Below are 15,356 nucleotides of genomic sequence, written 5' to 3'. Positions count from 1 at the left end.
TGAAGGTTGCCCACCGCCCATAGTAGACACAGAAGAAAATATGGCACAGAAAACAAGAGTAGTTCTGGCACATCTAAGATCGGGATGGAGAATCAGGCTCAATGCCTACTGGTCACGTATAGACCGTGCCGTGCCCTACAAATGTCCCTGACCACATGCAGTCAGAGCCCTCATGACACCCATGAACACATATTCAACAGCTCAGCCATCCTTACTTCACTCTGTCCAATGGTTTTTTCCTCAGGAAAGAACTATCGATCACACTCGAACTGTTACAAAAACAACAATAAACAACACTTTTTTAATAAACAGATCTATTTAATCAAATACGAAATAACTTTTAATAGTAAAGTTAATGTGATTAATGTCAGTTTCTAAAACTATATATTTTTTTAATAAACACTATATTCTTTCACAGTTCTGGTGATCTCTTAAAATACTACATTAATACTTTGAATTATTACCAATCAGTCAATAATATAAATGCAAATTTATTTAAAAACGAAAGCATTATGTACATATGTATGTATTTATATTATAAACATTAAATACATCTACATACATACTTATTTATAACAGAAAATTATGGGTCAATGATTTTCCTTATATTGAATTTATTTTAAATAGAAAACAAAATGATTTTTTTTTGAAAAAACATTTTCTTTCTACGCAAATTTTAAATATGTATTCTGTTTTTAGTATAAAATCTTATAGTATTTATTTAAAATTTTTGAAAATATTTAAAACTGATTTAGATACAAAGTTTTATAACAAAAAATATTATCCACTTTTAAGGATAAAATTTTAAGTTAAATCCTAAAATTAACTTTAAAATTTAATTTAGAAAATATATTAAAATTTTTGAAAAATTAAACTCAATACTAAAGTAGATTTTCTAACATAAACAACCAATTTCACTAAATCTTCGAAAATTACTAAAACCAAATTAAAGAAAAGACCTTGTTAATAAAACTAATTATTTGCAAACACTTTACTAAAATTGGGTCCGCAAGAAAACAGGTGTATTTTTTTAAATTAAACTAGAACACAAATTTGTCACTTGTTTCTTCACAGAATGAAATAAGGCTGCACAAGCGTAAATCTGTGAAAAGAAAACATAAATCATGTGATAAATTTTAAATTGTTCAAAAAATTGTTTTTTTTTTTTTTTTTTTTTTTGAGAAAAACTCTTTGTCAACAAGTAAAAATAAGTATATATTTAATTTTTTCGAATGTTTTTTTTTGTTTTTGAAGCGAAATAGAAAACAATGTAGAATGTTATAATCGAAGAATATGAGATACCTTACACCTTATTGTATCCTATTAAAATATATAAACTTTTTACGTAAAATCGGATTATTATAAAAAAATTTTATTGGAAAATCAGTTTTATGTAGCTTGAGCTACATTAAGACTTGTTTCAGCATAAATTGACATTTATGTCTTAAGAGCTATTTCCAGAAACTTATCTAATCTTTAAAGCATCCCCCAGGGCCATGTTACCTTGATGAAAGACCATATCTTGGTGTAATTGCAATCCAGGGGAAATAAGGTGATACCAGCACCTCTAATCTGTAGGAACTATAAATTTTTTATGATCAAATGTGCTCTCGGAATTTCCTTAGTATGATTCGACATTCGAGCGAACTATAGAACCACATAATGTGGTACCTGCCGTTGCCCGCAGGCCAGAGTTTCGGACTTCTTCCCAGTTATTGGAGAGGTCGCATCAGGGTATACGTGCAGGCGATGATTTAAACCCAAACTCATTGGCAAGAGAATGTCGGTTAAAAGACTGATGCACTGTAAAGTCTATATAATACGATGTAAGGTGTTGCCGAAGTCAACTGATACCCTACAGATGAGTGACTGTGCGACTAAGAGTTGAAAATGAGTTGGTGTTGAGTCTTTATGATACAGGATGAATGAAAAGTTATAAGGATCTTGCCCGCCCTTATATCTAGAGTAAGTATATCGAATGTTGTTCTCTATGGGTGTATCGAATGGATAAAAAGTGTGATGATGGATGAAAGGTATCTTATATAAGTGATACTATTGAAATTTTCTACCTTGTCCACGTGGGATCAGAATTTACTCTTTTCATACCTGATTTGACCACAGTTTGTCCTCTGTGAGTAAAAACATTGCCTTGAGTTTATTTGATGGATTCGCATTTCGGTCTACCGAATATGTCTGTTGTTGCCGATTCAACAGTTTTAAACGGAAGTGAAGTGTTAAGCAACAGGGAGCAATAGGCAGATGTAGTTCGAGTAATTGAGGAAAGTTTTTGTACATGAACCGGCAGAACTATGTACAAAATTGCCACTGGTGGGCAAAAGGCGGTGGATTATCGCATGGCATCTTGTATAGAAAATTTTAGCTTTCACAAGAAAAATGTCTGCATAAAAAAGCTTGAACTACAGCTAGAGACGTTTATGTATAGAAAAGAATGATATACAGCAAGCTTAAGCTATAGCGAAATACGTTTCTATATAGAAAACTTAAACAATAGCGAGAGACGTTTCTGTATAGAAAAGTTTGACCTATAGCGGGAGACGTTTCTGTATAGAAATGCTTAAGCTATAGCGAGAGAGAGAGAGCTTGAGAGCTTGAGCTATAGCGAGTGACGTTTCTATATAGAAAAACTTGAGTTATAGCAAGAGAAAAGCATGAGCTACAGCGAGAGACGTTTCTTTAGAGAAAATCTTAAGTTATAGCGGGAGATGTCTCTGTATTGAAAATCTTGAGCTATAATGAGAGACGTTTCTGAATAGAAAAGCTTGAGCTACAGCGAGACCCTTTTTGTACAGAAAAGTTTGAGCTATATCGAGAGACCTTTCCATATAGAAAAGTTTAAGCTATAACGACAGAGAGAGAGAGAGCTTAAAATATTTTATTAAACCAACATTTGCTTAAATTTATATTACCCTTAGTAGAGTACAAATTGTTAACACATATGTGACAGACAGATATGTACAAGTAAGTATGTTTTCCTATCTGTATATGCGAATATATATATATTTATTTTTCCCAATTTTTTTTCACGGAGAAATTTTTTTTATTTTTTGTTAAAAAAAATGTTAATAAATTGTTTTTGTTTTTTTTTTCTCCCTGTTTTCCCATAACAAAATATTTCTATAACTTATTCTTTATATGTATGTATTTGTTAAGATTTTCTTCTATATTTTTTAACAAAATTTTTTTGAGTGAATTTTTCCGCAAATTTTATTTTATGTTTCTCTTCACAAAATTTACATTTTAGTTAAAAATATAAATAAATTGTTCTGGACTTATTTAATAAACATCTTAGTCTAAAATATTTAGTAAAGTCTTATACTTGCAACAGTTAATAACTGTGTCCCAAAACACTTTTCAAATCGAACAAATAAAAAAAATATATTTAAAAAGGTGGGAAAATATATTGAATTTAAAAAAAAGAAAATTTTCTTATAAAACAAAATCAATTCAGTGGTTATGTGCTTAAGTAATAAAAATATTTCAATTTCGATAAATTTTATTTTTATGCAATTCTACAAAATTTTTTATATAAAAAATATGTTTTTTTAAGAAACTAAAAAAAATATTGGCTTTAGGCCAATTTGTTAATCATTTTGTTGTGTCTTTTTAAAAAAAGTCATCATCATTTTGTTTTTTGTTAATAATTATATAAAAAAATTTTATCAACATTTTTTCGTAATGATTATGAGTTATTTTTTAATAGAAAATAAATTTCGAAAACTTATTCCATGGATATTTTAAAACTAAATTAAATAATTACAGTTATGAATCACGTTTTCTAAAGCTGCTTAAAAGAATAACTACGATTAAGTGATAAAAATAAATCAAATAAATATTTTTAATATTTATGCACAAGTAATAAAAAAAATTGGTTGGAAAAACTTCGACAGAGTTGTTTCATCAAGAGATATTCCATTATATAAAAACTTTATCTTGACCGTAATTACATAGTTCCCTTCCGATCGATTTCTTTATAGAAAAGACTGTGATATAGACGTTTATTTATAGAAAAGCTTGAGCGAGAAATGTTTTTGTACAGAGAAGCTTAAGCTTTAGAGATAGATAGAAAAGGTTTAGCTCCAGAGAGAGTCGTTTATGTATAGAAAATCCTTTAATGAAAAGTTTAAGTTATAGCGAAATAGATTTCATTATAGAAAAGCTTAAGCTATAACGAAAGACTTTTATTTAAAGAAAAGCTTAAGTAATGGTGAAAGATGTTTTTGAATAGAAAATCTTGAGCAATATAGATAGTTGTTTCTATATAGAAAAGCTTAACTCTAGCAGTAATCATTTCTATATGAAATAGATTGAGCTGTTCCTTTAGTGAACAGTTTAAGCTGTAACGAAATAGATTTATTTACCAAAAGGTTGAAAGATATGCTTCTGAAAAGCTTGAGCAATAGCGATGATCGTTTCTATGTAGAAAAAGTGGAGCTCTAACGAGGTTCCTTTCTATATACAAAAAGTTTGGGCTGTTGCATGGATGTTTTTCTATAGAAAAGCTTTAGCTGTATCAGGAATCGTTCTTTGAGAACAGCTTGATCTGTTACGAGAGTAAAGATGTACTGTACAAAGTACATCTTGAACGAGAGATTTCTGTGTAGAACAACTTGAGCTACAGCAAAAATAGTTTCAAGTTCAAGTAATAGCGAGAGTCGTTTCTTTATAGAAAGGTTTAAGCAATAGCGAGAGATGTTTATAGCATGAGATATTCTATTTGAACTAAAATGAGATACGTATCTTAATATATAGTGAGTGTCGAAACTGTATAGAAAAACTTAAGCCATAGCGGGAGTCCTTACCATATAGAACGACATATCTGTATCGTCAAATAATATCGAGAGTCATATACCATGATCTGTAACAAGAGAAGTTCTTGTATAGAAAAGTTCAAGCTGTAGCGAGAGTAGTTTCTTTGTAGAAAGATTTAGCGAGAGATGTTTATAGCTTGAGATATTCTATTTGAACTATAATGAGACACATATATTAATATATAGAGAGTGTCGGATCTGTATAGAAAAACTTGAGCCATAACGAGAGTCGTTACTATATAGAAAATCTTAAGCTATGCGAAAGTCATATGTGTAGTGTTAAGTAATATCAATACCTTGAACTGTAGTGAAAGAAAATCTTATATAGAAAAGTTTAAGCTATTTATATCGAGAGACATTTGTGTATAGAACAGCTTGGGTTTTAGCGATATTCGTATATGTATCGAAAAGATTGAGCTAAGCCTAGAGTCGTTGCTGTAGTTTAGACAGTTTTTTTCGTTATAAAAACCTTGGCATATAGAATCAATACTTAATTTATAAAACTCTTTTTATTTTTTCATTACAGCAATCAACATGAGTGAAGGCAAAAGTTTATTGTCCACCTTCGCCATCTTGGCCGTTTTGTTGACTTTCTTGTACATTTTGTACGCTCTCTTCTAGACGGAAAGAACATTTATTTAATGATGACAACAATTACATTAATTAGTTTATAGACGTTTTTAAATTTAGCAATATCTTCCACACGATTAGTAAATGGTAAGTAAAATTCATTTAATGTACATATGGCGTTGTTTTGATTGAAAATGGATTTGTCGATCTTCTAATTTAAATGAAATTCATAAAACAAATTGGACTCAATTAAAATCAAAAAAAACTATTAGTAGTTTTATGAATTAATACACATGTTTGTTTTATAATAATTATAAATAATAAACAAATTATAATGAACTAAATAATACATTAAAGAAAACAAAAACATTAGTGGCATTCAAATAATTTATAAAAAATTAATATATTTAAAAGGCTCACAGTTTTTAAATCAAATACTATAAAGAGATTTTCTTCTATAAACGTTTTACACTATAATTTTTTTCCAAAAGAAAAGTTTTAATAACTTATTAACTTTAAATTAAAAAAATCAGTTGTAATTCGGGTCTGAGTTGGGGAACAACTCTCGCTTCATCGTTTTTATTTCTTAACGATGGTCAGGCATGTGTTTGTTGCTGAGCTTTCGACAGAATAACTCCTCACCCCGCTCTAATTTAATGCACTACTTCGTATAACTGTTCTATGATATGCGTTGTCTTCATTAAACGCATGCTTTCGTTTTACCTCAGAGTGAGGTTATGTTTTTAACTGGTGGAGACCATAAACTACTCACGATATAACCTGGTGAAGACCATTTAAACTCAAATATATACTGATGGAGACCATTAAGACTCTAAAACTTTTTTTCTGGTGGAGCCCATTAATACTTTTGATGAAATTAAGTCCGGGTGCTCCAATTTCCTATTTGAAGGTATAGGTCGTTTGATGGGGTTTTCTCTGGATAAACGTGTAATAACCTGAATGAATGCTTAATGCATCGCCATCCTAATTAAACACCCCCCCTCCAAAAAAAAAAAAAAAAAAAAAACAAAAAACAAAAAAAATTTGTTCAAAATTTCGTGTTCAATCGTTTTGGCTACCACCCTAGTTAATTTAAGTTAAACAATCCAAATCAGCTTAAAAAATCATATAAATAACGAACTTTTCAAACCATACGAATAATTAATCAGAATATATTTATTTAAAGAAAAAATTTTAAAAAGAAAAAGTCACGTAGATTCACAACACTAGAGCCACACTTAACGGCTGATATAGTTTCTAAGGAAATTTAAGAAAAAATGTTTTTGACTTTTACTACATGTTACTCAACATATTGCTCTAAATAGAGAAACTGTTGAATAATTTAAAAATTCACAAAATATAAGCTGGTAAATAAAGTTATAGGTGTCTGATATATTCATACTTGTATATATAATTTGTTTGATTCATATCAACTATAAATGCATGATGAAAATTTCAAAATTCGTTTTTTTTTTCTTAAAAAACAATAGGGTATTTGGCCCAAATCATAAAACAGATACCAAAATATATGTACATAAATATATATAAAAAGTAGCTGGATCTGTTGTTGCCACCACCCACAGATTTTGTTCTTATTTCATTCAATCATACACGCATGGGATTAAGCCGAAAGCAACAACTAACACAGAAAGAAAAATACATTTTAATAATTTCTTTTTTTTTTTTTTTGGTTTTTCAATTCTTTTGAATTAATGTAGTTGTTGCTGCTAATATTTGTTGTAGTAGTAATAATTTTGGAATACGTTGAAATACATTTTGGATTCAAGTGTATATTTTCCATTAGGCAGCCAAAGAATATTATTTAGTTTAAACGTGTCAATCGCTTTGAACGGTTTTTTTTCGTCAAGAAATAAAATGTGCGTTAAAAATTTTATTTAAAAATAAAAATAATTTATTTTTTTAAACATATTACTTTTAAACATTGCAACACTAATTAACTATTTAATTTTTTTATTTTTAGAAAAAAACATCCCTTTTTCAAAATGAATGAAGCCAAAAGTTTATTCACCACCTTTGTCATCCTTGCTCTTTTGTTGTCATTATTGTATATTTTCTACGAAATGGCTTTCTAAACAAAAACAAATTTCTAACGTTTATTTAAGTTAATTAATTAATTTTCTTAATAACACCAACAAAAAAAAATCATGTCTTAAAATAATGTTTTTATTATAATTACAACAAAAAAATGTAACCGTTGCCTTTATATCGAAAAGAAAAAAAATGAAAATATTCCAAATATTGCCGTAAAATTTAAGAAGAGAAACATAAGCAGCTAGTAATCGTAATGGATTTTATTCTAACAACAAAAACACTATTAGCTTTATAAGGAGAAAACAACAAACAAACAAAATTAAAGGTAAGTGGTTTTAAAATTGTCTAAATATCTACTAATTTCAATTAATGAATGAAATTGTCGCAGTTTCCTTAGAGTAAATATATGAAACATTTTTATTACAATTTTCATTTGATATCGAAGTTTTTTAATCACATTATCTTCGTATCGCTTCCTTAAGTTTGAAACTCCCTGCTTTTGTTTATATATATCTCACAGATGGACATTTTAAAATCAATACAATTTTAAAAAAGAGTCTTGACGTTTTTAAAAACTTTCAAAAATGCCCAAAAACTAGGGGTTTCTTCATAAACTGTTGTACATTTTTTTTGCCAAACTTTTCTCTAAAGTCTGTAGTATACTTTCGTCTATAGTCTGAACTAAAAATGGCTTACTATCAGAACTACAGTATAGACCAGAATAGAGTCTAGTCTATAGTCTGAACTATAGTCTAGTCTAGAGTCCGGACTATAGTCCAGTCTATACTCCATATTACAGTGTAGTCTTTAGACTAGATTGTATAGTCTATAGTTTGCACTATAGCCCAGAATATAGCCTATAATATAGTGTTGACTAGACTACTGTCCAGACTAAACAATATCATGGACTATAGTTTTGTATGTGGTGTAGTCTATAGAACAAGCTATAGATACGATTACAGATCAGGTTTAAGACTATACTGTGGTCAAAAATATAGTCCAGACTATGGACTAGAATATAGACTGATCTATAGGCAAGTCTATAGCCTGGACTATAGTCTAGTCTATGACATGCAGTACACTCTTGTCTACAGCATTGAGTATAGTCTATAGTGTAAACTATGATCTAGTCTATAGTCCAGAATATAGAATAGATTGCAAACCAGGCTAAAGCCTAGACTATATTCCGGGCAATAGACTAGACTATAGTCTGGAAAATAGTGTAACCTATATTCTCAACTAGAGCTAAGTCTACAGTTTATATTACAGTATATTTTATTATAGTCTATGGTATGGACTATGAATGAGTTTATATGACTATAGTCATATCTATATCCTAACTATAGTTCGGACTTTGGAATTGAACAAAATGCATAATTTTGACCTTATAATTGACAATGGTTTGGTATTTATTCTAGAATATAGTCTCGTCTATAATCTAGACTATAGTCTAGTCTATATTCTAAACTATAGTCTAGTCTTTAATCTGGACTATAGTCTAGTTTATATTCTAGACTATAGTCTTGTCTATATTCATGACTATAGCCTGGACTATATTTGAGATTATAGTCTAGTCCATAGTATAGACGACTACTAGAGCTAAGTCTATAGTTTAGATTATAATCTATTCTATATGCTAGACTATAGTCTAGTCCATATTCTAGACTATAGTCTAGTCTATAATCTATACTATTGTCTAGTTTATACTCTAGACTATATTCTTGTCTATAGGCAGGATTATAGATAAGATTAACAACTAGACTATAGTCCATAGTATAAACGACTAGAGCAAAGTCTATAGTTTAGATTATAATCTATTCTATAGGCTAGACTATAGTCTAGTCTAGAGTGAAATCTAAAGTTAATACTTTGGTTTATTTGATTGTCTGGACTACAAGTAAGATAAATGACCAGACATAAGACTAGACTATAGTCCATAGTATAGACTATGTTATGTAGCCTCGACTAGAGCTCTGTCTATAGTTTAGATTATAAATTATTCTATTATAGTCTGGAGTCCAGGCTCCGGACTATGAACTAATCTACATGCTAGATTATAGTCTAATCTATAATCTGACTATAGTTTTTTGTTAATTCTGGACAATAGTCTGAACTATAGTCCGGAATATAGAATAGAATATAATACAAGATTTACATCAGATTATAATCTTAACTAACATTCTAAATTCAGACTATAGGATGTGCTTTGTTAGATCATATGTAAATAACAGATGCACTTAAATCATCTCTATAAAAGTTAATAATTTTACAATACAATTACCAAACTAAAATTGTTTACAATTTACAAATTTCCTCTTCACTTTGTGGGGGTTTAACACAACAACAGCGTAATTTATATATTTGTTGAAAAACATTAAATTTTTGCAAAAGTTTATGGTTATTTAAACAAATTTTAATTAAGATATTCTAAATAGCAACAAAGTTATTATATATCTATATCATTTATATGGACTTGATATATAAATATGTACATATCTTTGGAAATTATAAAATTTATGTTCTTGTTTACATGATTTGCACCAAAAATTGCATGTGTTATTAAGAGACAAACGTAAATTAAATTAATTAAATATTTTGAAATATTTATGATAAAATTTAGACAATGTTTTCTAAACATTTGCACTTGAGTATAGATAGGTTCTGAAACAGCTATATATTGACGTTTTAAAATAAATTTTAATAAAAGTGCATATAGAAAAAAAAAAACAGAACATAAAATTAGTTTGAAAAAAAAAATAATTAAATTTTCTTTTGCTCTAAAAATGTTTGTTTCTTGGCATCAATATCAAATCAAATCAAATGTTTGGAACAAGATAACACACCTACAAAATGAAGGCATGAATGTGTATACACATTTATCCTCAACTGGACTGACATTTCAAAATTTAGACAATGTCAAACATATACACACATTTTTAAAATAAATATTTTGTGTATATTTTATATAAACTTTTTTTTTTAAATAAATTCTATTTTTTGTATTTTAAATACAGTATATTTAAAAAAAGTATAAAAAAAGAATTGTCAACCAATTTAATATTTGAGTGAAATTGAGTGAAACGTGCGCAATTCTTTTTTTTTAATATTGGGGAATTTTTTATGTTTAAAAAACTCAAAAGAAATTTAATAAAAAAAATCATAAAAAAATTATTAAAAATATAAGAAAAATACATAAAAAACAACTGTATTGTTATATATTTTTAATACCTTTAAAAAAATTTATATTTAGGAAAAAATACAGCCACTTGAAAATACTGTTTGTTGCCAAAAAATAAAACAATTTGTAATAAATTTATCCAGGCAGGTTTAAAAATTTAATAATAACTCAATATAAACATTAAATACAAACAATAACATTTAAATGTTTTCTTATGGTCAATAAAAATACAACAAATTTCTTGTAAACAAAAAAATATTCAAAACAAAATTTTCAAATGCATCCAAAAATAATAAGAAATATTGATTGTTTTCTAATTTCAGTTGACGTCATGACAGTTGCTTTGTATTGCTGTAGCTTAATATGCCAAAATGAAATTAAAAGGTTGGTATTAACTGTTTAGAAATCAAATATTTTAAGCAATTTTATAAATTTCTTTTTAAAATTATTTATTAAATTTAAATTCTATTTTTATTTTCTACTTTTAGCTTTTGAGGTCAACTTTATGTAGGACTTTTACTATTATTTTTATATTTCTTTATTTTTTACTAAATTTAGTATGTTATACTAAAAATAATTGACTTTTTGTACAAGTCTTTGCTGTTTTTTTTATTAGAATTAGTTTATATTTTTATGAAATACATCAAACCAAAATGCCTTTTATTGTAATTTTGTTTTGTTAGAAAGAAAACTTGATAAGATAACACCACCCCAAAAGAAATGTTTACAAGAAAATGGTATCTGTAAAATAACATCTGAAAATTTCTTTAAATCGGTTTTAGCAAAAACAAAATAAAATTATGAAAAAAAATCTATAAAATGAGTTTTCTTAAATTTATCGAATTTTGGAAATGAAAAAATACTGAAATTAAAAAGAGGTCTGTGTATATGTATTAGTTCAGCCAAATTAACCCTTAAATGGACTCAACAATATTTACTAACTAACATATTACTAAACTTTAAGGGCGGGTTTTTTACTACTCAGTTAAACTAGGCTTAACTTGCTGTTAAATTAAACTCGGAACAAATTTATTCAGACTTTAACCAATGATTGTGTTTTTCAGGGCATGTTTCTTACTCCTCAGTTAAACTAGGCTTTACTTGCTGTTATATTAAACTCGGAACAAATTTAGGCGGACTTTAACCGATGATTGTGTTTTTCAGTTTTAGATTTAAGCTCAGTTAACTTTGTTAGTATTGCCAACTTTTCACTCAAAAACATAAACAATGAACAGCTGTTATATGCAAACAATACTTTTGTAAAATGGAAAATTTTAGAAAAAAAAAACAAAACAAATCAGAATATTGCAATTTACTTAAAATATTATATGACTACAAAATTATTATGACTTAAAACTATGAATTAAAAGTTGATCAACTATTTGTGTTGTTAATTGTTGTAAATAAGAAGATAATCTAAATAGTGTCTGGACTTTAGATCAGTCTATAAACTATACTTTAGTCTAGTTTTAATAAAATAAATCAGTGGTCTATTTTATAGTTTGGAAAACAGTTTATTCTCTAGTGTGGACTGTAGCTTAGTCTACTGCCTGAAGGATGGTGTAGTCTATAGTCTGCACTTTAGTCTAGTATACGGCCTGGAAAAAGAAGTATGTAACCTTGTCTATAGTCTAGTCTATAGTGTAATCTATAGTCTATTGTCTAGTCTATAGTCTTGTCTAGTATATAACCTGGTCTACAGTTTAATCTATAGTCTAGTCTATAGTCTAATATATAGTCAAGTCTATAGTCTTATCTATAGTCTATAAACTATACTTTAGTCTAGTTTTAATGAAATAAATCAGTGGTCTATTTTATAGTTTGGAAAACAGTTTATTCTCTAGTGTGGACTGTAGCTTAGTCTACTGCCTGAAGGATGGTGTAGTCTATAGTCTGCACTTTAGTCTAGTATACGGCCTGGAAAAAAAAGTATGTAACCTGGTATACCTTGTCTATAGTCTAGTCTATAGTGTAATCTATAGTCTAATCTATAGTCTAGTCTATTGTCTAGTCTATAGTCTTGTATAGTATATAACCTGGTCTATAGTTTAATCTATAGTCTAGTATATAGTCTAGTCTATAGTGTAGTCTATAGTCTAGTCTATAGTCTAGTCTATAGTCTAGTCTATAGTCTAGTCTATAGTCTAGTCTATAGTCTAGTCTATAGTCTAGTCTATAGTCTAGTCTATAGTCTAGTCTATAGTCTAGTCTATAGTCTAGTCTATAGTCTAGTCTATAGTCTAGTCTATAGTCTAGTCTATAGTCTAGTCTATAGTCTAGTCTATAGTCTAGTCTATAGTCTAGTCTATAGTCTAGTCTATAGTCTAGTCTATAGTCTAGTCCATAGTCTAGTCTATAGTCTATAGTCTAGTCTATAGTCTAGTCTATAGTCTAGTCTATAGTCTAGTCTAGTCTAGTCTAGTCTAGTCTAGTCTAGTCTAGTCTAGTCTATAGTCTAGTCTATAGTCTAGTCTATAGTCTAGTCTAGTCTATAGTCTAGTCTAGTCTATAGTCTATAGTCTAGTCTAGTCTATAGTCTAGTCTAGTCTATAGTCTAGTCTATAGTCTAGTCTATAGTCTAGTCTATAGTCTAGTCTATAGTCTAGTCTATAGTCTAGTCTATAGTCTAGTCTATAGTCTAGTCTATAGTCTAGTCTATAGTCTAGGCTATAGTCTAGTCTATAGTCTAGTCTATAGTCTTGTCTATAGTCCAGTCTATAGTCTAGTCTATAGTCTAGTCTATAGTCCAGTCTATAGTCTAGTCTATAGTCTAGTCTATAGTCTAGTCTATAGTCTAGTCTATAGTCTAGTCTTTAGTCTAGTCTATAGTCAAGTCTAGTCTATAGTCAAGTCTAGTCAATAGTCTAGTCTATAGTCTAGCCTATAGTCAAGTCTAGTCAATAGTCTAGTCTATAGTCTAGTCTATAGTCTAGTCTATAGTCTAGTCTATAGTCTAGTCTATAGTCTAGTCTATAGTCTAGTCTATAGTCTAGTCCATAGTCTAGTCTATAGTCTAGTCTATAGTCTAGTCTATAGCCTAGTCTATAGTCTAGTCTATAGTCTAGTCTATAGTCTAGTCTATAGTCTAGTCTATAGTCTAGTCTATAGTCTAGTCTATAGTCTAGTCTATAGTCTAGTCTATAGTCTAGTCTATAGTCTAGTCTATAGTCTAGTCTATATTCTAGTCTATAGTCTAGTCTGTAGTCTTGTCTTTAGTCTAGTTTATAGTCAAGTCTATATTCTATAGGTTAATATATATTCTAGTCTTTGGTCTAGTATTTAGTCTAGTATTGCCTAGCCTACAGTCTAGTCTATAATACAGTCTTCAGTCTACTCTAAAGTCTAGTCTCTAGTACGGACTATAGTATATTTTATAGAGCAAACCGACAAACAAATAGTGAGACCTATGTCTGTGGTTTGGTTAAATACAAACTATAATCTTTACTATATTACAGATTTAAGTTATAAACAAGTCTCTTAACAGACTCCATATTCCAGTCTATTGTCTCGACTTTAGCAAAATATTTAGCGCTTAATCATGTGGTACAAGTATTGTTAGCGTTTTTAAATTTAATCTTAAAAAAATATTATTAAACCATATTCAACACCATAAATACTACAATTTTGAAATAAAAAATATTTGCAATTAATTATTTTAAAACCACTTTAGTTTAAAAAAGTACTAACAAATGAACACATCTTAAACCCATAAATTTTAAAAATGATTTATACAAGGTCAATGTTGAAATACAAAAATCACTCATAGTCGATACAAGTCGATGTAATTGTTAAACCGTCATGCTGTTAAAAATGTTCCAAAAATAATAATAAGCTATTTATTTAACAAAAACATAAAAATCGAAATTTTGGCAATGTTTAATAAATGTCAGTTTCTTAATATTGCATAAACAACACATTGAAGTATAAAAAAGTGAAACTATTTAAAAAGTAGCAAAATCTAGTTGTAAGTAAAAAACAGAACTACAAAACTTTTTTTAATTACTTACGAACAAAATGAAAAAAAAATGGTTAATTGATGTTCTTTGTCGAAAAAAATAACATTCAATGTCATTGTTTAAGTAACAAGCTCAAATGACACAGTAATTGTTAAATAAACAATTGTTTTTTTTTATTTTTTTTTTCTTCGAAATTTCAATAACAAATTGTCAATTGTATATTTTAAAGTTATTGTTATTAAAATTTGCATATAAACTTTATGATAAATTTAATCAACCGTCAAGTCTTTTTTTTTTTTTGCTTTTACCATTTTACAAGACGTTGATAAGAAAAACAAAAATGTAATTAACGGTCAATGACTTGAGGTGGTTTTTTACTTTTAGACTTATAGTACAACTGAACATTGAAAACAAGTTATGGACGAAAGTAAAAACTGCAATTCAGTTTCAAAGTTTTGTTATGTAAGATTTTTTCCCCTTGATGAAGTCAGGTTTATAAGAAACTTGTATTTTTTTATATAATTAAAAGGAGTTTTTTGTATTGTATATTTTTCCTTAACTTGTTTTTTAAATATATGTTAAAAGTGATTCTTTTTTGTTGATAATGCATATTGTAAGTTTTCCTTTAACCGATTTAAACCATTAAAGGTTTAAATCGGTTGTGCATTTAATAATAATTATTGCATAAGACCTTGACAATTTAGGTCAAGTTAATAATCATATTTCCTAGAACTATATAAAATACACAAAATAGATACATAGATACATAGA

The 15,356-nt window shown here is 28.1% G+C and overlaps 1 long non-coding RNA gene across 1 annotated transcript; it reads left to right on the top strand.

Moving 5' to 3' along the window:
- The first annotated feature begins 3,276 nt into the window (after nt 1-3,276).
- Nucleotides 3,277-11,292, top strand: LOC111683224. Its single transcript, XR_006940036.1, has 5 exons — nt 3,277-3,408; nt 5,356-5,546; nt 7,381-7,776; nt 10,953-11,013; nt 11,118-11,292. It is a non-coding gene; the product is annotated as an uncharacterized LOC111683224 (long non-coding RNA).
- The last annotated feature ends 4,064 nt before the right edge of the window (nt 11,293-15,356 follow it).

Source organism: Lucilia cuprina, chromosome 2 (genome assembly GCF_022045245.1).
Source record: "Lucilia cuprina isolate Lc7/37 chromosome 2, ASM2204524v1, whole genome shotgun sequence".
In the NCBI taxonomy this organism is placed as follows: Eukaryota; Metazoa; Arthropoda; class Insecta; order Diptera; family Calliphoridae; genus Lucilia; species Lucilia cuprina.
Note: the sequence above shows the minus strand (reverse complement) of the source record. Positions and strands in the feature narration are given on the sequence as shown.